This window comes from Triturus cristatus, chromosome 3_2, assembly GCF_964204655.1.
Source record: "Triturus cristatus chromosome 3_2, aTriCri1.1, whole genome shotgun sequence".
NCBI lineage: Eukaryota > Metazoa > Chordata > Amphibia > Caudata > Salamandridae > Triturus > Triturus cristatus.
In genome coordinates, this window is record NC_140584.1 from 1,231,031,524 (window position 1) to 1,231,058,487 (window position 26,964).

Consider the following 26,964-nt stretch of genomic DNA (forward strand, 5'->3'; position numbering starts at 1 on the left):
ATTAGTCTTTCATAGTAAGCATGGACTGATTCTTTCACTTCCTGATGTGTTTGGTCTATTTTAACCCAGTCTGTTTCTTTGGGAGGTACCTTGTTTTTCAGGAAGGCCATAACCTGCTCATATTTCTTCATTACCTCGGGATCTGGTGCTCCTGTTTTAGGATCTCTGGGGTATTCTTTTGTTGGCCAATCTATAACTATCTTGCATTCTGCCCACAAGTCTGCTGGTACAATTATATCAAACAGACTATTCAGGTCAATCCACAGCACTTTTGACAGCTTCACAAATCTATCTACCTGCCTGTACCACTCGACGGGCTTTTCTCTCAATCGAGGGAAGTCATTTGTAAATGACAAAATGTCTTGTCTGGTCCATGGGACATGTACATATCCCCCTCCTGGAATCTCTCTCATGGGCATGGCTGTCACTACTTTTTCCTTTTCTCTTGCAGGGAATGCTGGAAAAGTTCTATCTGATGCTTCCTCTCGTTTTCTATACCACCTACTTTTCCATTTCTCGACATCTCCCCATTTTCTCAGCAAAGTGATTATATCCTTAATCTGCCCTATTCGGCCTGTGGTGTTCAGGTTCTCAATGTCCTTGTCTGTAAAATCCACCCGGTAAGGCTTTTGTAAAGCTTTTACCCGGTCCATGTCAATTCCCATTTCCCTCGCGATTTATTCCAGCCTGTCATGTGTGTTCTTTGCTCTCCATGTGACACTTTTGCACAGGAATAGCAGCTCCTCATCCTGGTAATTTTTCAGCTTCTCTGTAGGGATCGTTCCTACTATTAGCTCTTCTAGTACCATGCGTAATTTAGCCACATCAATTGTTTGAGATTCTCTTTCCTTTCCCTGCAAGCCGTTCAGCCATTCACTCAATTCGTCTGTGGTTATTCCTGTGGACTTCTCTACACCCACGGGTTCTGTCACTCTTTGGGGTTCTAATATTGATCCTCCAGTCATCCTGTTCCTTTCCATACCATCGGGATTCAAAAACGGGTTAGTCTGCGCACTCAATTCACTTTCGCACATTGTATGTCTCCATGGATTCTCTCCTGTTCTCATTGGGGTCTGTTCTGGCTGAACAACTTGCCTATTGCTCACATATGGAACTGTTAGACCATGTTCACTCACTTTCTGCTTGTCAAAATGGGAATAACGGGACCTATTGTTACCGGAACCGGAACTGCTTCAAGATTTTTGGTTAGTTCTCTTATTTTCTCTGTCAATTCTAAAGTGGTTTTTGCTAATTCCCTTGTTTTCTCATTCTCAACCTCGTTTTCCATTTCCTTCTCTCTTTCCCTAAAGGGATTACTTCCTTTCAATTCTGGCGTCATGACTTCAGTTTTGATTGTTCTCAGGGTATCTCTCATTGGGGTAATTGGCATTCTCACCTCGGGTTCTCGTCTATACGGAGGTGGATTCTTGAAAAACATGTCATCTAAAACATCGTCCTCAGACTCATTCGCACCATACCTCCTAGTTTCTACATTATTTTTTTTCTCTGCACACTTTTCCCTTTCAGTCTCCCCTGCGGTTCTTACAGGAAACAGTCCTTCAGTCATACTAGCATCTCGCCACCTTCTCATCCGATCATGATGGGTTTCGCGATCACTATTCCGTCCAAACATGTGCCTGTAACGACCCCCACCTCTCTGTCTTTCCTGTTCATGCATTTCATCTTCCCATTCAGTCAATGCCTCAAACTGCGTCGGCCTAGGCCGAGGCTCTAGACTCATCATTTTCTCCCGCAAATTTCTTAACGTGGCCAGATTAAATGAGCCATGTTCTGGGAAAGCTCCGTCGTCCTTCGTGTACTTCACCCAATTGTCCAACCATATACAGGTATGATACCCATATTTCGCAACCATGAAGGATGCGGGGGTTCTCGTTGGAGGCAATAACTGTCCTTCCCTAGTCACAATCTCCTTGTCTTTATCGAACCACATTTTGACTTTACTGAACAATGATTTCTTCTTCTTTTCCTCAGCATAGTAATACATTTTTCTCGTTTTCTGCAACTCCCTAGTCCTTTCTACAACGGGACGATCTCTTGTCCAATTGCAGCGCGACTCACACCAACACACCAATCCGGAGCGCCTACGTCACTGTCTCAGTCCACAAATCCTAGCGCGACTCACACCAACCCACCAATCCTGGAGCGTCTACATCACCCTGTACGTCTTCCAATCCCTGCGCGGCGCACACTAACGCACCAATCACAGCGCTTCCACTGTTCCAACTCACTGTCCAATCACAGCGCGGTCTTCCTGACGTCAGCAGCAGCTCCTGCTCCTGTCTCCCCTGTCTCGTCTACCCCTCCTTTACAAAACTACTTGGTAGACTTTGTTTCAGTTTCTATGATTCTGTTAGTTACAACATATAAACATCTCCATTCTCTGCTTCGCTAACCACAGAATAGCAAAAGACCTTTCTCACGAGAATCTCGCCTTTCTCGGGAGCAGCGCTTACCTCTGCCCCAATACGGAATCATTACTTCCGTTGATAAAGTAGCACATCCCTCTACTCTACCCTTCTAACAAGCATCAATTAACTGTTTTCTCCAGAATGCTCCTAAGAGTTTCACAATTAACCAAAATGCCTTTACATTCACATACTTTCACACCAGAAAATGTAGCACATTCACACAGAATTCTGCCTTTCCTGAGAACAGCAAACAGTCTGTCCTACTACAGAATTATACACACGTTAAGGGGTGGATGGAAATTAGTGGATCGACGCAGATTCCAGAACTTTCCACCACAGAAATGTGGGAAAAATGTGTTTTTTTTAAACAATTTTTTAGGTTTGCAAGGGATTGTGGGTAACAGAACGTGGTGGGAGGCAGCTAAGTCACCCCATCCTAGATTCCCCTGTGTGTCTTGTTTTAAAAAATGTATAGGTTTGCTTGGTTTCCCTAGGTCCCGGCAAAGCTAAGGTTAAAAAACTACAGCTAGGCAGTTTGCCAAAAAAGGGTCATGTTTCCCTGTGAAATTGAGGTGTTACGACGTTGCGTTTTGCACCGTTTCCTGTCGCAGGCTCTAGGCCGACCCACACAAGTGAGGTACCATTTTTCTCTGAAGACTTTGAGGAACGCGGGGTGGGTGGAAATTAGTGGATCCACGCAGATTCCAGAACTTTCCACCACAGAAATGTGGGAAAAATTTATTTTTTTCACAATTTTTTAGGTTTGCAAAGGATTGTGGGTAACAGAACGTGGTGGGAGGCAGCTAAGTCACCCCATCCTGGATTCCCCTGGGTGTCTAGTTTTCAAAATTGTATAGGTTTGCTAGGTTTCCCTAGGTCCCGGCAGAGCTAGGGTTCACAAACTACAGCTAGGCACTTTGCCAAAAAAGTGTCATTTTTCACTGCGAAATTGAGGTGTGACTACGTTGCGTTTTGCGCTGTTTCCTGTCATGGGCACTAGGCCGACCTGCACAAGTGAGGTACCATTTTTCTCAAAAGACTTTGGGGAACGCGGGGTCAGTGGAAATTTGGGGATCCACGCAGATTACAGAACTTTCCACCACAGAAATGTGGGGAAAATGTGGTTTGTTTGTCAATTTTTTAGGTTTGCAAGGGATTCTGAGTAACAGACCCTGTTGTGAGGCAGTCAAGTCACCTCATCCTGGATTCCTATAGGTGTCTAGTTTTCTAAAATGTATAGGTTTGCTATGTTTCCCAAAGTGCCGGCAGAGCTAGGGTTAAAAAACTACAGCTAGGCACTTTGCCAAAAAAGGGTCATTTTTCACTGCGAAATTGAGTTGTGACCAAGTCGCGGGCACAAGGCCGACCCACACAAGTGAGGTACCATTTTTCTCGGAAGACTTTGAGGAATGCAGATTGGGTGGAAATTAGTGGATCCACGCAGATTCCAGAACTTTCCACCACAGAAATGTGTGGAAAATGTGTTTTTTTCACAATTTTTTAGGTTTGCAAGGGATTGTGGGTAACAGAACTTGGTGGGAGGCAGCTAAGTCACCCCATCCTGGATTCCCCTGGGTGTCTAGTTTTCAAACATGTATAGGTTTGCTAGGTTTCCCTAGGTCCCGGCAGAGGTAGGGTTCACAAACTACAGCTAGACACTTCGCAAAAAAAGGGTCATTTTTCCCTGCGAAATTGAGGTGTGACCACGTTGCGTTTTGCGCTGTTTCCTGTCGCGTGCACTAGGCAGACCTGCACAAGTGAGGTACCATTTTTCTCAAAAGACTTTGGGGAACGCGGGGTTGTGTAAATTTGTGGATCCACGCATATTCCAAAACTTTTCACCACAGAAATGTGGGGAAAATGTGGTTTGTTTGACAATTTTTTAGGTTTGCAAGGGATTCTGGGTAACAGACCCTGGTGGGAGGCAGTCAAGTCACCCCATCCTGGATTCCTATAGGTGTCTCGTTTTCAAAAATGTATAGGCTTGCTAGGTTTGCCAAGGTGCCGGCATAGCTAGGGTTCAAAAACTACAGCTAGACACTTTGCCAAAAAAGGGTCATTTTTCACTGAGAAATTGAGGTGTGACCACGTGGCGTTTTGTGCCGTTTCCAGTCGCGGGCACTAGGCCGACCCGCACAAGTGAGGTACCATTTTTCTTGTAAGACTTTGGGGAATTCGGGGTGGGTATAAATTTGTGGATCCACGCAGATTCCAGAACTTTCCACCACAGAAATGCGGGGAAATGTATGTTTTTTTGACAATTTTTTAGGTTTGTAAGGGATTCTGGGTAACAGACCCTGGCGGGAGGCAGTCAAGTCACCCCATCCTGGATTCCCCTGGGTGTCTAGTTTTCAAAAATGTATAGGTTTGCTAGGTTTCCCTAGTTGCCGGCAGAGCTAGGGTTCAAAAACTACAGCTAGGCACTTTGCAAAAAAAGGGTCATGTTTCCCCGCGTAATTGAGGTGTGACGACGTTGCGTTTTGCACCGTTTCCTGTCGCGGGCACTAGTCCGAACCACACAAGTGAGGTACCATTTTTCTCGGAAGACTTTGAGGAACGTGCGGTGGGTGGAAATTAGTGGATCCACGCAGATTCCAGAACTTTCCACCACAGAAATATGGGGAAAATGTGTTTTGTTTATAATTTTTTAGGTTTGCATGGGATTGTGGGTAACAGAACGTGGTGGGAGGCAGCTCAGTCACCCCATCCTGGATTTGCCTGGGTGTCTAGTTTTCAAAAATGTATAGGTTTGCTAGGTTTCCCTAGGTGCCGGCAGAGCTAGGGTTCAAAAACTACAGCTAGGCACTTTGCCAAAAAAGGGTCATTTTTAACTGAGAAATTGAGGTGTGACCACGTGGGGTATTGTGCCGTTTCCTGACGCGGGCACTAGTCCGAACCACACAAGTGAGGTACAATTTTTCTCGGAAGACTTTGAGGAATGCGGGGTGGGTGGAAATTAGTGGATCGATGCAGATTCCAGAACATTCCACCACAGAAATGTGGGGAAAATGTCTTTTTTTTTTACAATTTTTTAGGTTTGCAAGGGATTGTGGGTAACAGAACGTGGTGGCAGGCAGCTAAGTCACCCCATCCTGGATTCGCCTGGGTGTCTAGTTTTCAATAATGTATAGGTTTGCTAGATTTCCCTAGGTCCCGGCAGACCTATGGTTCAAAAACCACAGCTAGGTACTTTGCCAAAAAAGGGTCATTTTTCACTGCGAAATTGAGGTGTGACCATGTTGCGTTTTGCGATGTTTCCTGTCGCTGGCACTAGGCCAACCAACACAAGTGAGGTACCATTTTTCGCGTCAGACTTTGGGGAATGCGGGGTGGGTGGAAATTTGTGGATCCACGCAGATTCCAGAACTTTCCACCACAGAAATGCGGGGAAAATGTATTTTTTTGACAATTTTTTAGGTTTGTAAGGGATTCTGGGTAACAGACCCTGGTGGGAGGCAGTCAAGTCACCCCATCCTGGATTCCCCTGAGGCAGAGCTAGGGTTCAAAATCTACAGCTAGGCACTTTGCCAAAAAAGGCTAATTTTTCCATGCGAAATTGAGGTGTGACCACATTGCGTTTTGCGCTGTTTCCTGTCATGGGCACTAGGCCAACACACACAAGTGAGGTACCATTTTTCTCGTAGGACTTTGGAGAACGCGAGGTGGGTGGAAATTTGTGGATCCATGCAGATTCCAGAACTTTCCACCACAGAAATGCGGGGAAAATGTATTTTTTTTGACAATTTTTTAGGTTTGTAAGGGATTCTGGGTAACAGACCCTGGTGGGAGGCAGTCATGTCACCCCATCCTGGATTCCCCTGGGTGTCTACTTTTCAAAAATGTATAGGTTTGCTAGGTTTCCCTAGGTGCCGGCAGAGCTAGGGTTCAAAAACTACAGCTAGGGAATTTGCAAAAAAAGGGTCATGTTTCTCTGCGAAATTGAGGTGTGACGACGTTGCGTTTTGCACCGTTTCCTGTCGCGGGCACTAGTCCGAACCACACAAGTGAGGTACCATTTTCTAGGAAGACTTTGAGGAACGCGGGGTGGGTGAAAATTAGTGGATCCACGCAGATCCCAGAACTTTCCACCTCAGAAATGTGGGGGAAATGTGTTTTTTTTAACAATTTTTTAGGTTTGCAAGGGATTGTGGGTAACAGAACGTGGTGAGAGGCAGCTCAGTCACCCCATCCTGGATTCGCCTGGGTGTCTAGTTTATAAAAATGTATAGGTTTGCTAGGTTTCCCTAGGTCCCGGCAGATCTATGGTTCAAAAACGACAGCTAGGTACTTTGCCAAAAAAGGGTAATTTTTCACTGCGAAATTGAGGTGTGACCATGTTGCGTTTCTCGCTGTTTCCTGTCGCGGGCACTAGGCCGACCAACACAAGTGAGAGACTATTTTTCTTATAATACTTGGGGGAACGCGGGGCGGGTGGAAATTTGTGGATCCACGCAGATTCCAGAACTTTCCACCACAGAAAAGTGAAGAAAATGTGTTTTTTTTGTCAATTTTTAGGTTTGCAAGGGATTCTGCGTAACAGAACCAGGTGGGAGGCAGTCAAGTCACCACATCCTTGAATCCCCTGGGTGTCTAGTTTTAAAAAATGTATAGGTTTGGTAGGTTTCCATATGTGCTGGCAGAGCTAGGGTTCAAAAACTACAGCTAGGCACTTTGCCAAAAAAGGGTCATTTTTAACTGAGAAATTGAGGTGTGACCACGTGGGTATTGTGCCGTTTCCTGTCGCGGGCACTAGTCCGAACCACACAAGTGAGGTACAATTTTTCTCGGAAGACTTTGAGGAACGTATCGTGTGTGGAAATTAGTGGATCGATGCAGATTCCAGAACTTTCCACCTCAGAAATGTGGGGAAAATGTGTTTTTTTAAACAATTTTTTAGGTTTGCAAGGGATTGTGGGTAACAGAACGTGGTGGGAGGCAGCTCAGTAACCCCATCCTGGATTCGCCTGGGTGTCTAGTTTATAAAAATGTATAGGTTTGCTAGGTTTCCCTAGGTCCCGGCAGACCTATGGTTCAAAAACTACAGCTAGGCACTTTGTCAAAAAAGGGTCATGTTTCTCTGTGAAATAGATGTGTGACGACGTTGCGTTTTGCACCATTTACTGTACCGGGCACTAGGCCGACCCACACAAGTGAGGTGCCATTTTTCTCGGAAGACTTTGAGGAATGCGGGGTGGGTGGAAATTAGTGGATCCACACAGATTCCAGAACTTTCCACCACAGAAATGTGGGAAAAATGTGTTTTTTTTCACAATTGTTTAGGTTTACAAGGGATTGTGGGTTACAGAATGTGGTGGTAGGAAGCTAAGTCACCCCATCCTGGATTCCCCTGGGTGTCTAGTTTTCAAAAAGGAATAGGTTTGCTAGGTTTCCCTAGGTCCCGGCAAAGCTAAGGTTAAAAAACTACAGCTAGGCACTTTGCCAAAAAAGGGTCATGTTTCCCTGCGAAATTGAGGTGTGACCACATTGCCTTTTGTGCCGTTTCCTGTTGCGGGCACTAGGCTGACCAACACAAGTGAGGGACCATATTTCTTGTAAGACTTGGGGGAACGCGTGGCGGGTGGAAATTAGTGGATCCACGCAGATTCCAGAACTTTCCACCACAGAAATGTGGAGAAAATGTGTTTTTTTTGTCAATTTTTAGGTTTGCAAGGGATTCTGGGTAACAGAACCAGGTGGGAGGCAGTCAAGTCAACACATCCTTGAATCCCCTGGGTGTCTAGTTTTCAAAAATGTACAGGTTTGGTAGGTTTCTCCAGGTGCCGGCAGAGCGAGGGTTCAAAAACTACAGCTAGGCAGTTTGCCAAAAAAGGGTCATTTTTCACTGAGAAATTGAGGTGTGACCATGTGGCGTTTTGTGCCGTTTCCTGTCAAGGGAACTAGGCCAACCCGCACAAGTGAGGTACCATTTTTCTCGTAAGACTTTGGGAAATGCGGGGTGGGTGGAAATTTGTGGATCCACGCAGATTCCAGAACTTTCCACCACAGAAATGCGGGGAAAATGTATTTTTTTATCAATTTTTTAGGTTTGTAAGGGATTCTGGGTAACAGACCCTGGTGGGAGGCAGTCAAGTCAACCCATCCTGGATTCCCCTGGGTGTCTAGTTTTCAAACATGTATAGGTTTGCTAGGTTTCCCTAGGTCCCGGCAGAGCTAGGGTTCACAAACTACAGCTAGACACTTCGCAAAAAAAGGGTCATTTTTCACTGCGAAATTGAGGTGTGACCACGTTGCGTTTTGCGCTGTTTCCTGTCGCGTGCACTAGGCCGACCTGCACAAGTGAGGTACAATTTTTCTTGGAAGACTTTGGGGAACGTGGGGTGCGTGGAAAATTGAGGAACCACGCAGATTCCAGAACTTTCCACCACAGAAATGTGGGGAAAATGTGGTTTGTTTGTCAATTTTTTAGGTTTGCAAGGGATTCTGGCTAACAGACCCTGATGGGAGTCAGTCAAGTTACCCCATCCTGGATTCCTATAGGTGTCTCGTTTTCAAAAATGTATAGGTTTGCTAGGTTTCCCAAGGTGCCGGCAGAGCTAGGGTTCAAAAACTACAGCTAGACACTTTGCCAAAAAAGGATCATTTTTCACTGAGAAATTGAGGTGTGACCACGTGGCGTTTTGTGCCGTTTCCAGTCGCTGGCACTAGGCCGCCCTGCATAAGTGAGGTACCATTTTTCTCGTAAGACTTTGGGAAATGCGGGGTGGGTGGAAATTTGTGGATCCATGCAGATTCCAGAACTTTCCACCACAGAAATGCGGGGAAAATGTATTTTTTTGACAATTTTTTAGGTTTGTAAGGGATTCTGGGTAACAGACCCTGGTGGGAGGCAGTCATGTCACCCCATCCTGGATTCCCCTGGGTGTCTACTTTTCAAAAATGTATAGGTTTGCTAGGTTTCCCTAGGTGCCGGCAGAGCTAGGGTTCAAAAACTACAGCTAGGCAATTCGCAAAAAAAGGGTCATGTTTCTCTGCGAAATTGAGGTGTGACGACGTTGCGTTTTGCACCGTTTCCTGTTGCGGGCACTAGTCCGAACCACACAAGTGAGGTACCATTTTCTCGGAAGACTTTGAGGAACGCGGGGTGTGTGGAAATTAGTGGATCCACGCAGATTCCAGAACTTTCCACCACAGAAATGTGGGGGAAATGTGTTTTTTAAAAAAAAATTTTAGGTTTGCAAGGGATTGTGGGTAACAGAACGTGGTGGGAGGCAGCTCAGTCACCCCATCCTGGATTCGCCTGGGTGTCTAGTTTATAAAAATGTATAGGTTTGCTAGGTTTCCCTAGGTCCCGGCAGATCTATGGTTCAAAAACGACAGCTAGGTACTTTGCCAAAAAAGGGTCATTTTTCACTGCGAAATTGAGGTGTGACCATGTTGCGTTTCTCGCTGTTTCCTGTCGCGGGCACTAGGCCGACCAACACAAGTGAGAGACTATTTTTCTTGTAATACTTGGGGGAACGCGGGGCGGGTGGAAATTTGTGGATCCACGCAGATTCCAGAACTTTCCACCACAGAAAAGTGAAGAAAATGTGTTTTTTTTGTAAATTTTTAGGTTTGCAAGGGATTCTGCATAACAGAACCAGGTGGGAGGCAGTCAAGTCACCACATCCTTGAATCCCCTGGGTGTCTAGTTTTCAAAAATGTATAGGTTTGGTAGGTTTCCCTAGGTGCCGGCAGAGCTAGGGTTCAAAAACTACAGCTAGGCAGTTTGCCAAAAAAGGGTCATTTTTCACTGAGAAATTGAGGTGTGACCACGTGGCGTCTTGTGCCGTTTCCTGTCAAGGGCCCTAGGACGACCCGCACAAGTGAGGTACCATTTTTCTTGTAAAACTTTGGGGAATGCGGAGTGGGTGGAAATTTGTAGATCCACGCAGATTCCGGAACTTTCCACCACAGAAATGCGGGGAAAAGGTATTTTCTTGACAATTTTTAATGTTTGTAAGGGATTCTGGGTAACAGACCCTGGTAGGAGGCAGCTCAGTCACCCCATCCTGGATTCGCCTGAGTGTCTAGTTTATAAAAATGTATAGGTTTGCTAGGTTTCCCTAGGTCCCGGCAGACCTATGGTTCAAAAACCACAGCTAGGTACTTTGCCAAAAAAGGGTCATTTTTCAATGCGAAATTGAGGTGTGACCATGTTGCCTTTTGCGCTGTTTCCTGTCGCTGGCACTAGGCCAACCAACACAAGTGAGGTACCATTTTTCTGGTAAGACTTTGGGGAATGCGGGCTGGGTGGAAATTTGTGGATCCACGCAGATTCCAGAACTTTCCACCACAGAAATGCGGGGAAAATGTATTTTTTTGACAATTTTTTAGGTTTGTAAGGGATTCTGGGTAACAGACCCTGGTGGGAGGCAGTCAAGTCAACCCATCCTGGATTCCCCTGGGTGTCTAGTTTTCAAACATGTATAGGTTTGCTAGGTTTCCCTAGGTCCCGGCAGAGCTAGGGTTCACAAACTACAGCTAGACACTTCGCAAAAAAAGGGTCATTTTTCACTGCGAAATTGAGGTGTGACCACGTGGCGTTTTGCGCTGTTTCCTGTCGCGTGCACTAGGCTGACCTGCACAAGTGAGGTACAATTTTTCTTGGAAGACTTTGGGGAACGTGGGGTACGTGGAAAATTGAGGAACCACGCAGATTCCAGAACTTTCCACCACAGAAATGTGGGGAAAATGTGGTTTGTTTGTCAATTTTTTAGGTTTGCAAGGGATTCTGGCTAACAGACCCTGATGGGAGTCAGTCAAGTCACCCCATCCTGGATTCCTATAGGTGTCTCGTTTTCAAAAATGTATAGGTTTGCTAGGTTTCCCAAGGTGCCGGCAGAGCTAGGGTTCAAAAACTACAGCTAGGCACTTTGCCAAAAAAGGGTAATTTTTCACTGAGAAATTGAGGTGTGACCACGTGGCGTTTTGTGCCGTTTCCAGTCGCTGGCACTAGGCCGCCCTGCACAAGTGAGGTACCATTTTTCTCGTAAGACTTTGGGAAATGCGGGGTGGGTGGAAATTTGTGGATCCATGCAGATTCCAGAACTTTCCACCACAGAAATGCGGGGAAAATGTTTTTTTTTGACAATTTTTTAGGTTTGTAAGGGATTCTGGGTAACAGACCCTGGTGGGAGGCAGTCATGTCACCCCATCCTGGATTCCCCTGGGTGTCTACTTTTCAAAAATGTATAGGTTTGCTAGGTTTCCCTAGGTGCCGGCAGAGCTAGGGTTCAAAAACTACAGCTAGGCAATTTGCAAAAAAAGGGTCATGTTTCCTGCGAAATTGAGGTGTGACGACGTTGCGTTTTACACCGTTTCCTGTCGTGGGCACTAGTCCGAACCACACAAGTGAGGTACCATTTTCTCGGAAGACTTTGAGGAACGCGGGGTGGGTGGAAATTAGTTGATCCACGCAGATTCCAGAACTTTCCACCACAGAAATGTGGGGGAAATGTGTTTTTTTAACAATTTTTTAGGTTTGCAAGGGATTGTGGGTAACAGAACGTGGTGGGAGGCAGCTCAGTCACCCCATCCTGGATTCGCCTGGGTGTCTAGTTTATAAAAATGTATAGGTTTGCTAGGTTTCCCTAGGTCCCGGCAGATCTATGGTTCAAAAACGACAGCTAGGTACTTTGCCAAAAAAGGGTCATTTTTCACTGCGAAATTGAGGTGTGACCATGTTGCGTTTCTCGCTGTTTCCTGTCGCGGGCACTAGGCCGACCAACACAAGTGAGAGACTATTTTTCTTGTAATACTTGGGGGAACGCGGGGCGGGTGGAAATTTGTGGATCCACGCAGATTCCAGAACTTTCCACCACAGAAAAGTGAAGAAAATGAGTTTTTTTTGTAAATGTTTAGGTTTGCAAGGGATTCTGCGTAACAGAACCAGGTGGGAGGCAGTCAAGTCACCACATCCTTGAATCCCCTGGGTGTCTAGTTTTCAAAAATGTATAGGTTTGGTAGGTTTCCCTAGGTGCCGGCAGAGCTAGGGTTAAAAAACTACAGCTAGGCAGTTTGCCAAAAAAGGGTCATTTTTCACTGAGAAATTGAGGTGTGACCACGTGGCGTCTTGTGCCGTTTCCTGTCAAGGGCCCTAGGACGACCCGCACAAGTGAGGTACCATTTTTCTTGTAAAACTTTGGGGAATGCGGAGTGGGTGGAAATTTGTAGATCCACGCAGATTCCGGAACTTTCCACCACAGAAATGCGGGGAAAAGGTATTTTCTTGACAATTTTTAATGTTTGTAAGGGATTCTGGGTAACAGACCCTGGTAGGAGGCAGCTCAGTCACCCCATCCTGGATTCGCCTGAGTGTCTAGTTTATAAAAATGTATAGGTTTGCTAGGTTTCCCTAGGTCCCGGCAGACCTATGGTTCAAAAACCACAGCTAGGTACTTTGCCAAAAAAGGGTCATTTTTCAATGCGAAATTGAGGTGTGACCATGTTGCCTTTTGCGCTGTTTCCTGTCGCTGGCACTAGGCCAACCAACACAAGTGAGGTACCATTTTTCTGGTAAGACTTTGGGGAATGCGGGCTGGGTGGAAATTTGTGGATCCACGCAGATTCCAGAACTTTCCACCACAGAAATGCGGGGAAAATGTATTTTTTTGACAATTTTTTAGGTTTGTAAGGGATTCTGGGTAACAGACCCTGGTGGGAGGCAGTCAAGTCAACCCATCCTGGATTCCCCTGGGTGTCTAGTTTTCAAACATGTATAGGTTTGCTAGGTTTCCCTAGGTCCCGGCAGAGCTAGGGTTCACAAACTACAGCTAGACACTTCGCAAAAAAAGGGTCATTTTTCACTGCGAAATTGAGGTGTGACCACGTGGCGTTTTGCGCTGTTTCCTGTCGCGTGCACTAGGCTGACCTGCACAAGTGAGGTACAATTTTTCTTGGAAGACTTTGGGGAACGTGGGGTACGTGGAAAATTGAGGAACCACGCAGATTCCAGAACTTTCCACCACAGAAATGTGGGGAAAATGTGGTTTGTTTGTCAATTTTTTAGGTTTGCAAGGGATTCTGGCTAACAGACCCTGATGGGAGTCAGTCAAGTCACCCCATCCTGGATTCCTATAGGTGTCTCGTTTTCAAAAATGTATAGGTTTGCTAGGTTTCCCAAGGTGCCGGCAGAGCTAGGGTTCAAAAACTACAGCTAGGCACTTTGCCAAAAAAGGGTAATTTTTCACTGAGAAATTGAGGTGTGACCACGTGGCGTTTTGTGCCGTTTCCAGTCGCTGGCACTAGGCCGCCCTGCACAAGTGAGGTACCATTTTTCTCGTAAGACTTTGGGAAATGCGGGGTGGGTGGAAATTTGTGGATCCATGCAGATTCCAGAACTTTCCACCACAGAAATGCGGGGAAAATGTTTTTTTTGACAATTTTTTAGGTTTGTAAGGGATTCTGGGTAACAGACCCTGGTGGGAGGCAGTCATGTCACCCCATCCTGGATTCCCCTGGGTGTCTACTTTTCAAAAATGTATAGGTTTGCTAGGTTTCCCTAGGTGCCGGCAGAGCTAGGGTTCAAAAACTACAGCTAGGCAATTTGCAAAAAAAGGGTCATGTTTCCTGCGAAATTGAGGTGTGACGACGTTGCGTTTTACACCGTTTCCTGTCGCGGGCACTAGTCCGAACCACACAAGTGAGGTACCATTTTCTCGGAAGACTTTGAGGAACGCGGGGTGGGTGGAAATTAGTTGATCCAGGCAGATTCCAGAACTTTCCACCACAGAAATGTGGGGGAAATGTGTTTTTTTAACAATTTTTTAGGTTTGCAAGGGATTGTGGGTAACAGAACGTGGTGGGAGGCAGCTCAGTCACCCCATCCTGGATTCGCCTGGGTGTCTAGTTTATAAAAATGTATAGGTTTGCTAGGTTTCCCTAGGTCCCGGCAGATCTATGGTTCAAAAACGACAGCTAGGTACTTTTCCAAAAAAGGGTCATTTTTCACTGCGAAATTGAGGTGTGACCATGTTGCGTTTCTCGCTGTTTCCTGTCGCGGGCACTAGGCCGACCAACACAAGTGAGAGACTATTTTTCTTGTAATACTTGGGGGAACGCGGGGCGGGTGGAAATTTGTGGATCCACGCAGATTCCAGAACTTTCCACCACAGAAAAGTGAAGAAAATGTGTTTTTTTTGTAAATGTTTAGGTTTGCAAGGGATTCTGCGTAACAGAACCAGGTGGGAGGCAGTCAAGTCACCACATCCTTGAATCCCCTGGGTGTCTAGTTTTCAAAAATGTATAGGTTTGGTAGGTTTCCCTAGGTGCCGGCAGAGCTAGGGTTCAAAAACTACAGCTAGGCAGTTTGCCAAAAAAGGGTCATTTTTCACTGAGAAATTGAGGTGTGACCACGTGGCGTCTTGTGCCGTTTCCTGTCAAGGGCCCTAGGACGACCCGCACAAGTGAGGTACCATTTTTCTTGTAAAACTTTGGGGAATGCGGAGTGGGTGGAAATTTGTAGATCCACGCAGATTCCGGAACTTTCCACCACAGAAATGCGGGGAAAAGGTATTTTCTTGACAATTTTTAATGTTTGTAAGGGATTCTGGGTAACAGACCCTGGTAGGAGGCAGCTCAGTCACCCCATCCTGGATTCGCCTGAGTGTCTAGTTTATAAAAATGTATAGGTTTGCTAGGTTTCCCTAGGTCCCGGCAGACCTATGGTTCAAAAACCACAGCTAGGTACTTTGCCAAAAAAGGGTCATTTTTCAATGCGAAATTGAGGTGTGACCATGTTGCCTTTTGCGCTGTTTCCTGTCGCTGGCACTAGGCCAACCAACACAAGTGAGGTACCATTTTTCTGGTAAGACTTTGGGGAATGCGGGCTGGGTGGAAATTTGTGGATCCACGCAGATTCCAGAACTTTCCACCACAGAAATGCGGGGAAAATGTATTTTTTTGACAATTTTTTAGGTTTGTAAGGGATTCTGGGTAACAGACCCTGGTGGGAGGCAGTCAAGTCAACCCATCCTGGATTCCCCTGGGTGTCTAGTTTTCAAACATGTATAGGTTTGCTAGGTTTCCCTAGGTCCCGGCAGAGCTAGGGTTCACAAACTACAGCTAGACACTTCGCAAAAAAAGGGTCATTTTTCACTGCGAAATTGAGGTGTGACCACGTGGCGTTTTGCGCTGTTTCCTGTCGCGTGCACTAGGCTGACCTGCACAAGTGAGGTACAATTTTTCTTGGAAGACTTTGGGGAACGTGGGGTACGTGGAAAATTGAGGAACCACGCAGATTCCAGAACTTTCCACCACAGAAATGTGGGGAAAATGTGGTTTGTTTGTCAATTTTTTAGGTTTGCAAGGGATTCTGGCTAACAGACCCTGATGGGAGTCAGTCAAGTCACCCCATCCTGGATTCCTATAGGTGTCTCGTTTTCAAAAATGTATAGGTTTGCTAGGTTTCCCAAGGTGCCGGCAGAGCTAGGGTTCAAAAACTACAGCTAGGCACTTTGCCAAAAAAGGGTAATTTTTCACTGAGAAATTGAGGTGTGACCACGTGGCGTTTTGTGCCGTTTCCAGTCGCTGGCACTAGGCCGCCCTGCACAAGTGAGGTACCATTTTTCTCGTAAGACTTTGGGAAATGCGGGGTGGGTGGAAATTTGTGGATCCATGCAGATTCCAGAACTTTCCACCACAGAAATGCGGGGAAAATGTTTTTTTTTGACAATTTTTTAGGTTTGTAAGGGATTCTGGGTAACAGACCCTGGTGGGAGGCAGTCATGTCACCCCATCCTGGATTCCCCTGGGTGTCTACTTTTCAAAAATGTATAGGTTTGCTAGGTTTCCCTAGGTGCCGGCAGAGCTAGGGTTCAAAAACTACAGCTAGGCAATTTGCAAAAAAAGGGTCATGTTTCCTGCGAAATTGAGGTGTGACGACGTTGCGTTTTACACCGTTTCCTGTCGCGGGCACTAGTCCGAACCACACAAGTGAGGTACCATTTTCTCGGAAGACTTTGAGGAACGCGGGGTGGGTGGAAATTAGTTGATCCACGCAGATTCCAGAACTTTCCACCACAGAAATGTGGGGGAAATGTGTTTTTTTAACAATTTTTTAGGTTTGCAAGGGATTGTGGGTAACAGAACGTGGTGGGAGGCAGCTCAGTCACCCCATCCTGGATTCGCCTGGGTGTCTAGTTTATAAAAATGTATAGGTTTGCTAGGTTTCCCTAGGTCCCGGCAGATCTATGGTTCAAAAACGACAGCTAGGTACTTTTCCAAAAAAGGGTCATTTTTCACTGCGAAATTGAGGTGTGACCATGTTGCGTTTCTCGCTGTTTCCTGTCGCGGGCACTAGGCCGACCAACACAAGTGAGAGACTATTTTTCTTGTAATACTTGGGGGAACGCGGGGCGGGTGGAAATTTGTGGATCCACGCAGATTCCAGAACTTTCCACCACAGAAAAGTGAAGAAAATGTGTTTTTTTTGTAAATGTTTAGGTTTGCAAGGGATTCTGCGTAACAGAACCAGGTGGGAGGCAGTCAAGTCACCACATCCTTGAATCCCCTGGGTGTCTAGTTTTCAAAAATGTATAGGTTTGGTAGGTTTCCCTAGGTGCCGGCAGAGCTAGGGTTAAAAAACTACAGCTAGGCAGTTTGCCAAAAAAGGGTCATTTTTCACTGAGAAATTGAGGTGTGACCACGTGGCGTCTTGTGCCGTTTCCTGTCAAGGGCCCTAGGACGACCCGCACAAGTGAGGTACCATTTTTCTTGTAAAACTTTGGGGAATGCGGAGTGGGTGGAAATTTGTAGATCCACGCAGATTCCGGAACTTTCCACCACAGAAATGCGGGGAAAAGGTATTTTTTTGACAATTTTTAAGTTTTGTAAGGGATTCTGGGTAACAGACCCTGGTGGGAGGCAGCTCAGTCACCCCATCCTGGATTCGCCTGAGTGTCTAGTTTATAAAAATGTATAGGTTTGCTAGGTTTCCCTAGGTCCCGGCAGACCTATGGTTCAAAAACCACAGCTAGGTACTTTGCCAAAAAAGGGTCATTTTTCACAGCGAAATTGAGTTGTGACCATGTTGCATTTTGCGCTGTTTCCTGTCGCTGGCACTAGGCCGACCAACACAAGTGAGGTACCATTTTTCTGGTAAGACTTTGGGGAATGCGGGCTGGGTGGAAATTTGTGGATCCACACAGATTCCAGAACTTTCCACCACAGAAATGCGGGGAAAATGTATTTTTTTGACAATTTTTTAGGTTTGTACGGGATTCTGGGTAACAGACCCTGGTGGGAGGCAGTCAAGTCACCCCATCCTGGATTTCCCTGGGAGTCTAGTTTTAAAAAATGTATAGGTTTGCTAGGTTTCCCAAGGTGCAGGCAGAGCTAGGGTTCAAAATCTACAGCTAGGCACTTTGCCAAAAAAGGCTAGTTTTTCAAAGGAAATTTTAGGTGTGACTACATTGCGTTTTGCGCTGTTTCCTGTCGTGGTCACTAGGCCAACGCGCACAAGTGAGGTACCATTTTTCTCTTAAGACTTTGGGGAACGGGGGGCGTTTGGAAATTTGTAGATCCACGCAGATTACAGAACTTTCCACCACAGAAATGTGGAGAAAATTTTTATTTTGTCAATTTTTTAGGTTTGTAAGGGATTCTGGGTAACAGACCCTGGTGGGAGGCAGTCAAGTCACCCCATCCTGGATTTCCCTGGTTGTCTATTTTTTTTAAATGTATAGGTTTGCTAGGTTTCCCAAGGTGCCGGCAGAGCTAGGGTTCAAAAACTGCAGCTAAGCACTTTGCCAAAAAAGGGTCATTTTTCACTGCGAAATTGAGGTGTGACCATGCTGCGTTTTGCGTTGTTTCCTGTTGCGGGCACTAGGACGACCAGCACAAGTGAGGTACCATTTTTCTCGTAAGACTTTGGGGAACGGGGGGCGTTTGGAAATTTGTAGATCCACGCAGATTACAGAACTTTCCACCACAGAAATGTGGAGAAAATCTTTATTTTGTCAATTTTTTAGGTTTGCAAGGGATTCTGGGTAACAGACCCTGGTGGAAGGCAGTCAAGTCAACCCCTCCTGGATTCCCCTGGGTGTCTAGTTTTCTAAAATGTATAGGTTTGCTAGGTTTCCATAGGTGCCGGCAGAGCTAGGGTTCAAAAACTACAGCTAGGCACTTTGCCAAAAAAGGCAAATTTTTCACTGCGAAATTGAGGTGTGACCAAGATGCGTTTTGTGCCATTTCCTGTCGTGGGCACTAGCCCGACCCACACAAGTGAGGTACCATTTTTTTTAACAGACTTTGGGGAACGTGGTGTCGGTGGAAAATTGTGAATCCACGCATATTCCAGAACTTTCCACCACAGAAATGTGGAGAAAATGTGTTTTTTGACAATTTGTTAGGTTTGCAAGGGATTTTGGGAAACAAAACCTGGTGGGAGGCAGACAAGTCTCCCCATTCTGGATGCCACTCTGTGTCTAGTTTTCAAAGATGTATAGGTTTGCTAGGTTTCCCTAGGTGCCGTTAGAGCTAAGGTTAAAAAACTACAGCTAGACACTTCGCAAAAAAAGGGTCATTTTTCACTGCGAAATTGAGGTGTGACCACGTTGCGTTTTGCGCTGTTTCCTGTCGCGTGCACTAGGCCGACCTGCACAAGTGAGGTACAATTTTTCTTGGAAGACTTTGGGGAACGTGGGGTGCGTGGAAAATTGAGGAACCACGCAGATTCCAGAACTTTCCACCACAGAAATGTGGGGAAAATGTGGTTTGTTTGTCAATTTTAGGTTCCAGAACTTTCCACCACAGAAATGCGGGGAAAATGTATTTTTTTTGACAATTTTTTAGGTTTGTAAGGGATTCTGGGTAACAGACCCTGGTGGGAGGCAGTCATGTCACCCCATCCTGGATTCCCCTGGGTGTCTACTTTTCAAAAATGTATAGGTTTGCTAGGTTTCCCTAGGTGCCGGCAGAGCTAGGGTTCAAAAACTACAGCTAGGCAATTTGCAAAAAAAGGGTCATTTTTCACTGAGAAATTGAGGTGTGACCACGTGGCGTCTTGTGCCGTTTCCTGTCAAGGGCCCTAGGACGACCCGCACAAGTGAGGTACCATTTTTCTTGTAAAACTTTGGGGAATGCGGAGTGGGTGGAAATTTGTAGATCCACGCAGATTCCGGAACTTTCCACCACAGAAATGCGGGGAAAAGGTATTTTCTTGACAATTTTTAATGTTTGTAAGGGATTCTGGGTAACAGACCCTGGTAGGAGGCAGCTCAGTCACCCCATCCTGGATTCGCCTGAGTGTCTAGTTTATAAAAATGTATAGGTTTGCTAGGTTTCCCTAGGTCCCGGCAGACCTATGGTTCAAAAACCACAGCTAGGTACTTTGCCAAAAAAGGGTCATATTTCACTGCGAAATTGAGGTGTGACCATGTTGCCTTTTGCGCTGTTTTCTGTCGCTGGCACTAGGCCGACCAACACAAGTGAGGTACCATTTTTCTGGTAAGACTTTGGGGAATGCGGGCTGGGTGGAAATTTGTGGATCCACGCAGATTCCAGAACTTTCCACCACAGAAATGCGGGGAAAATGTATTTTTTTGACAATTTTTTAGGTTTGTAAGGGATTCTAGGTAACAGACTCTGGTGGGAGGCAGTCAAGTCAACCCATCCTGGATTCCCCTGGGTGTCTAGTTTTCAAACATGTATAGGTTTGCTATGTTTCCCTAGGTCCCGGCAGAGCTAGGGTTCACAAACTACAGCTAGACACTTCGCAAAAAAAGGGTCATTTTTCCCTGCGAAATTGAGGTGTGACCACGTTGCGTTTTGCGCTGTTTCCTGTCGCGTGCACTAGGCTGACCTGCACAAGTGAGGTACAATTTTTCTTGGAAGACTTTGGGGAATGTGGGGTACGTGGAAAATTGAGGAACCACGCAGATTCCAGAACTTTCCACCACAGAAATGTGGGGAAAATGTGGTTTGTTTGTCAATTTTTTAGGTTTGCAAGGGATTCTGGCTATCAGACCCTGATGGGAGTCAGTCAAGTCACCCCATCCTGGATTCCTATAGGTGTCTCGTTTTCAAAAATGTATAGGTTTGCTAGGTTTCCCAAGGTGCCGGCAGAGCTAGGGTTCAAAAACTACAGCTAGGCACTTTGCCCAAAAAGGGTCATTTTTCACTGCGAAATTGAGGTGTGACCACGTGGCGTTTTGTGCCGTTTCCAGTCGCTGGCACTAGGCCGCCCTGCACAAGTGAGGTACCATTTTTCTCGTAAGACTTTGGGAAATGCGGGGTGGGTGGAAATTTGTGGATCCATGCAGATTCCAGAACTTTCCACCACAGAAATGCGGGGAAAATGTATTGTTTTTGACAATTTTTTAGGTTTGTAAGGGATTCTGGGTAACAGACCCTGGTGGGAGGCAGTCATGTCACCCCATCCTGGATTCCCCTGGGTGTCTACTTTTCAACAATGTATAGGTTTTCTAGGTTTCCCTAGGTGCCGGCAGAGCTAGGGTTCAAAAACTACAGCTAGGCAATTTGCAAAAAAAGGGTCATGTTTCCTGCGAAATTGAGGTGTGACGACGTTGCGTTTTGCACCGTTTCCTGTCGCGGGCACTAGTCCGAACCACACAAGTGAGGTACCCTTTTCTCGGAAGACTTTGAGGAACGCGGGGTGGGTGGAAATTAGTGGATCCACGCAGATTCCAGAACTTTCCACCACAGAAATGTGGGGGAAATGTGTTTTTTTAAACAATTTTTTAGGTTTGCAAGGGATTGTGGGTAACAGAACGTGGTGGGAGTCAGTTCAGTCACCCCATCCTGAATTCGCCTGGGTGTCTAGTTTAAAAAAATGTATAGGTTTGCTAGGTTTCCCTAGGTCCCGGCAGATCTATGGTTCAAAAACGACAGCTAGGTACTTTGCCAAAAAAGGGTCATTTTTCACTGCGAAATTGAGGTGTGACCATGTTGCGTTTCTCGCTGTTTCCTGTCGCGGGCACTAGGCCGACCAACACAATTGAGAGACTATTTTTCTTGTAATTCTTGGGGGAACGCGGGGCGGGTGGAAATTTGTGGATCCACGCAGATTCCAGAACTTTCCACCACAGAAAAGTGAAGAAAATGTGGCTTTTTTGTAAATTTTTAGGTTTGCAAGGGATTCTGCGTAACAGAACCAGGTGGGAGGCAGTCAAGTCACCACATCCTTGAATCCCCTGGGTGTCTAGTTTTCAAAAATGTATAGGTTTGGTAGGTTTCCCTAGGTGCCGGCAGAGCTAGGGTTCAAAAACTACACCTAGGCAGTTTGCCAAAAAAGGGTCATTTTTTACTGAGAAATTGAGGTGTGACCACGTGGCGTCTTGTGCCGTTTCCTGTCAAGGGCCCTAGGACGACCCGCACAAGTGAGGTACCATTTTTCTTGTAAAACTTTGGGGAATGCGGAGTGGGTGGAAATTTGTAGATCCACGCAGATTCCGGAACTTTCCACCACAGAAATGCGGGGAAAAGGTATTTTTTTGACTTTTGACAATTTTTAAGGTTTGTAAGGGATTCTGGGTAACAGACCCTGGTGGGAGGCAGCTCAGTCACCCCATCCTGGATTCCCCTGAGTGTCTAGTTTATAAAAATGTATAGGTTTGCTAGGTTTCCCTAGGTCCCGGCAGACCTATGGTTCAAAAACCACAGCTAGGTACTTTGCCAAAAAAGGGTAATTTTTCACTGCAAAATTGAGGTGTGACCATGTTGCGTTTTGCGCTGTTTCTTGTCGCTGGCACTAGGCCGACCAACACAAGTGAGGTACCATTTTTCTGGTAAGACTTTGGGGAATGCGGGCTGGGTGGAAATTTGTGGATCCACACAGATTCCAGAACTTTCCACCACAGAAATGCGGGGAAAATGTATTTTTTTGACAATTTTTTAGGTTTGTAAGGGATTCTGGGTAACAGACCCTGGTGGGAGGCAGTCAAGTCACCCCATCCTGGATTTCCCTGGGAGTCTAGTTTTAAAAAATGTATAGGTTTGCTAGGTTTCCCAAGGTGCAGGCAGAGCTAGGGTTCAAAAACTGCAGCTAAGCACTTTGCCAAAAAAGGGTCATTTTTCACTGCGAAATTGAGGTGTGACCATGCTGCGTTTTGCGTTGTTTCCTGTTGCGGGCACTAGGACGACCAGCACAAGTGAGGTACCATTTTTCTCTTAAGACTTTGGGGAACGGGGGGCGTTTGGAAATTTGTAGATCCACGCAGATTACAGAACTTTCCACCACAGAAATGTGGAGAACATTTTTATTTTGTAAATTTTTTAGGTTTGTAAGGGATTCTGGGTAACAGACCCTGGTGGGAGGCAGTCAAGTCACCCCATCCTGGAATTCCCTGGTTGTCTATTTTTTTTAAATGTATAGGTTTGCTAGGTTTCCCAAGGTGCCGGCAGAGCTAGGGTTCAAAAACTGCAGCTAAGCACTTTGCCAAAAAAGGGTCATTTTTCACTGCGAAATTGAGGTGTGACCATGCTGCGTTTTGCGTTGTTTCCTGTTGCGGGCACTAGGACGACCAGCACAAGTGAGGTACCATTTTTCTCGTAAGACTTTGGGGAACGGGGGGCGTTTGGAAATTTGTAGATCCACGCAGATTACAGAACTTTCCACCACAGAAATGTGGAGAAAATCTTTATTTTGTCAATTTTTTAGGTTTGCAAGGGATTCTGGGTAACAGACCCTGGTGGAAGGCAGTCAAATCACCCCCTCCTGGATTCCCCTGGGTGTCTAGTTTTCTAAAATGTATAGGTTTGCTAGGTTTCCATAGGTGCCGGCAGAGCAAGGGTTCAAAAACTACAGCTAGGCACTTTGCCAAAAAAGGCAAATTTTTCACTGCGAAATTGAGGTGTGACCAAGATGCGTTTTGTGCCGTTTCCTGTCGTGGGCACTAGCCCGACCCACACAAGTGAGGTACCATTTTTTTTAGCAGACTTTGGGGAACGTGGTGTCGGTGGAAAATTGTGAATCCACGCATATTCCAGAACTTTCCACCACAGAAATGTGGAGAAAATGTGTTTTTTGACAATTTGTTAGGTTTGCAAGGGATTTTGGGTAACAAAACCTGGTGGGAGGCAGACAAGTCTCCCCATTCTGGATGCCACTCTGTGTCTAGTTTTCAAACATGTATAGGTTTGCTAGGTTTCCCTAGGTGCCGTTAGAGCTAAGGTTAAAAAACTACAGCTAGGCACTTTGTCAAAAAAGGTCATGTTTCCCTGCGAAATTGAGGTGTGACGACGTTGCGTTTTGAATCGTTTCCTGTCGCGGGCACTAGGCCGACCCACACTAGTGAGGTACCATTTTTCTTGGAATACTTTGAGGAATGGGGATTGGGTGGAAATTAGTGGATCCACGCAGATTCCAGAACTTTCCACCACAGAAATGTGGTGAAAATTTGTTTTTTTTCACAATTTTTTAGGTTTGCAAGGGATTGTGGGTAACAGAACGTGGTGGGAGGCAGCTAAGTCACCCCCTCCTGGATTCCCCTGGGTGTCTAGTTTTCTAAAATGTATAGGTTTGCTAGGTTTCCATAGGTGCCGGCAGAGCTAGGGTTCAAAAACTACAGCTAGGCACTTTGCCAAAAAAGGCAAATTTTTCACTGCGAAATTGAGGTGTGACCAAGATGCGTTTTGTGCCGTTTCCTGTCGCGGGCACTAGCCAGACCCACACAAGTGAGGTACCATTTTTTTTAGCAGACTTTGGGGAACGTGGTGTCAGTGGAAAATTGTGAATCCACGCATATTCCAGAACTTTCCACCACAGAAATGTGGGGAAAATGTGTTTTTTTTCACAATTTTTTAGGTTTGCAAGGGATTGTGGGTAACAGAACGTGGTGGGAGGCAGCTAAGTCACCCCATCCTGGATTCCCCTGGGTGTCTAAATTTCAAACATGTATAGGTTTGCTAGGTTTCCCTAGGTCCCGGCAGAGCTAGGGTTCACAAACTACAGCTAGGCACTTTGCCAAAAAAGGGTCATTTTTCACTGCGAAATTGAGGTGTGACCACGTGGCGTTTTGTGCTGTTTTCTGTCGCGTGCACTAGGTCGACCTGCACAAGTGAGGTATCATTTTTCTCAAAAGACTTTGGGGAACGCGGGGTTGGTGGAAATTTGTGGATCCACGCAGATTCCAGAACTTTCCACCACAGAAATGTGGGGAAAATGTGGTTTGTTTGACAATTTTTTAGGTTTGCGAGGGATTCCGGGTAAAAGACCCTGGTGGGAGGCAGTCAAGTAACCACATCCTTGATTCCCCTGGGTGTCTAGTTTTCAAAAATGTATAGGTTTGGTAGGTTTCCCTAGGTGCCGGCAGAGCTAGGGTTCAAAAACTACAGCTAGGCACTTTGCAAAAAAAAGGGTCATGTTTCCCTGCGAAATTGTGGTGTGACGATGTTGCGTTTTGCACCGTTTCCTGTCGCGGGCACTAGTCCGAACCACACAAGTGAGGTACCATTTTTCTCGGAAGACTTTGAGGAACGCGGGGTGGGTGGAAATTAGTGGATCCACGCAGATTCCAGAACTTTCCACCATAGAAATGTGGAGAAAATATTTTTTTTTCTTCAATTGTTTAGGTTTGCAAGGGATTCTGGGTAACAGAACGTGGTGGGAGGCAGCTCAGTCACCCCATCCTGGATTCGCCTGGGTGTCTAGTTTATAAAAATGTATGGGTTTGCTAGGTTTACCTAGGTCCCGGCAGACCTATGGTTCAAAAACGACAGCTAGGTACTTTGCCAAAAAAGGGTCATTTTTCACTGCGAAATTGAGGTGTGACCATGTTGCGTTTATCGCTGTTTCCTGTCGCGGGCACTTGGCCGATCAACACAAGTGAGGGACTATTTTTCTTGTAATACTTGGGGGAACGCGGGGCAGGTGGAAATTTGTGGATCCACGCAGATTCCAGAACTTTCCACCACAGAAAAGTGGTGAAAATGTGTTTTTTTTGTCAATTTTTAGGTTTGCAAGGGATTCTGGGTAACAGAACCAGGTGGGAGGCAGTCAAGTCACCACATCCTTGAATCCCCTGGGTGTCTAGTTTTCAAAAATGTATAGGTTTGGTAGGTTTCCCTAGGTGCCGGCAGAGCTAGGGTTAAAAAACTACAGCTAGGCAGTTTGCCAAAAAAGGGTCATTTTTCACTGAGAAATTGAGGTGTGACCACGTGGCGTCTTGTGCCGTTTCCTGTCAAGGGCACTAGGACGACCCGCACAAGTGAGGTACCATTTTTCTCGTAAAACTTTGGGGAATGCGGAGTGGGTGGAAATGTGTGGATCCACGCAGATTCCAGAACTTTCCACCACAGAAATGCGGGGAAAAGGTTTTTTTTTGATAATTTTTAAGGTTTGTAAGGGATTCTGGGTAACAGACCCTGGTGGGAGGCAGTCAAGTCACCCCATCCTGGATTCCCCTGGTTGTCTACTTTTCAAAAATGTATAGGTTTGCTAGGTTTCCCAATGTGCCGGCAGAGCTAGGGTTCAAAAACTGCAGCTAGGCACTTTGCCAAAAAAGGGTCATTTTTCACTGCTAAATTGAGGTGTGACCATGTTGCGTTTTGCGCAGTTTCCTGTCGCTGTCACTAGGCCGACCAACACAAGTGAGGTTCCATTTTTCTCGTAAGACTTTGGGGAACGTGGGGCGGGTGGAAATTTGTAGATGCATGCAGATTACAGAACTTTCCACCACAGAAATGTGGAGAAAATGGTTTTTTTTGTCAATTTTTTAGGTTTGCAAGGGATTCTGGGTAACAGAACCTGGTGGGAGGCAGCTCAGTCACCCCACATCCTGGATTCGCCTGGGTGTCTAGTTTATAAAAATGTATAGGTTTGCTAGGTTTCCCTAGGTCCCGGCAGACCTATGGTTCAAAAACCACAGCTAGGTACTTTGCCAAAAAAGGGTCATTTTTCACTGCGAAATTGAGGTGTGACCATGTTGCGTTTTGCGCTGTTTCCTGTCGCGGGCACTAGGCCGACCAACACAAGTGAGGGACTATTTTTCTCGTAAGACTTTGGGGAATGCGGAGTGGGTGGAAATTTGTGGATCCACACAGATTCCCGAACTTTCCACCACGAAAAGTCAGGGGAAAACTTATTTTTTTGACAATTTTTAAGGTTTGTAAGGGATTCTGGGTAACAGACCCTGGTGGGAGGCAGTCAAGTCTCCCCATCCTGGATTCCCCTGGTTGTCTATTTTTTTTAAATGTATAGGTTTGCTAGGTTTCCCAAGGTGCCGGCAGAGCTAGGGTTCAAAAACTGCAGCTAGGCACTTTGCCAAAAAAGGGTCATTTTTCACTGCGAAATTGAGGTGTGACCATGCTGCGTTTTGCGCTGTTTCCTGTCAAGGGCACTAGGCCAACCAGCACAAGTGAGGTACCATTTTTCTCGTAAGACTTTGGGGAACGGGGAGCCGGTGGAAATTTGTAGATCCACGCAGATTACAGAACTTTCCACTACAGAAATGTGGGGAAAATGTGTTTTTTTGACAATTTGTTAGGTTTGCAAAGGATTTTGGGTAACAAAACCTGGTGGGAGGCAGACAAGTCTCCCCATTCTGGATTCCCCTCAGTGTCTAGTTTTCAAAGA

The 26,964-nt window shown here is 46.0% G+C and overlaps 1 protein-coding gene across 1 annotated transcript in view; it reads left to right on the forward strand.

The window, feature by feature from the left end:
- LOC146859535 (CD5 antigen-like) overlaps positions 1-26,964 on the forward strand; it is a 608,239-nt gene that overhangs the window by 446,104 nt on the left and 135,171 nt on the right. The window lies entirely within an intron of this gene.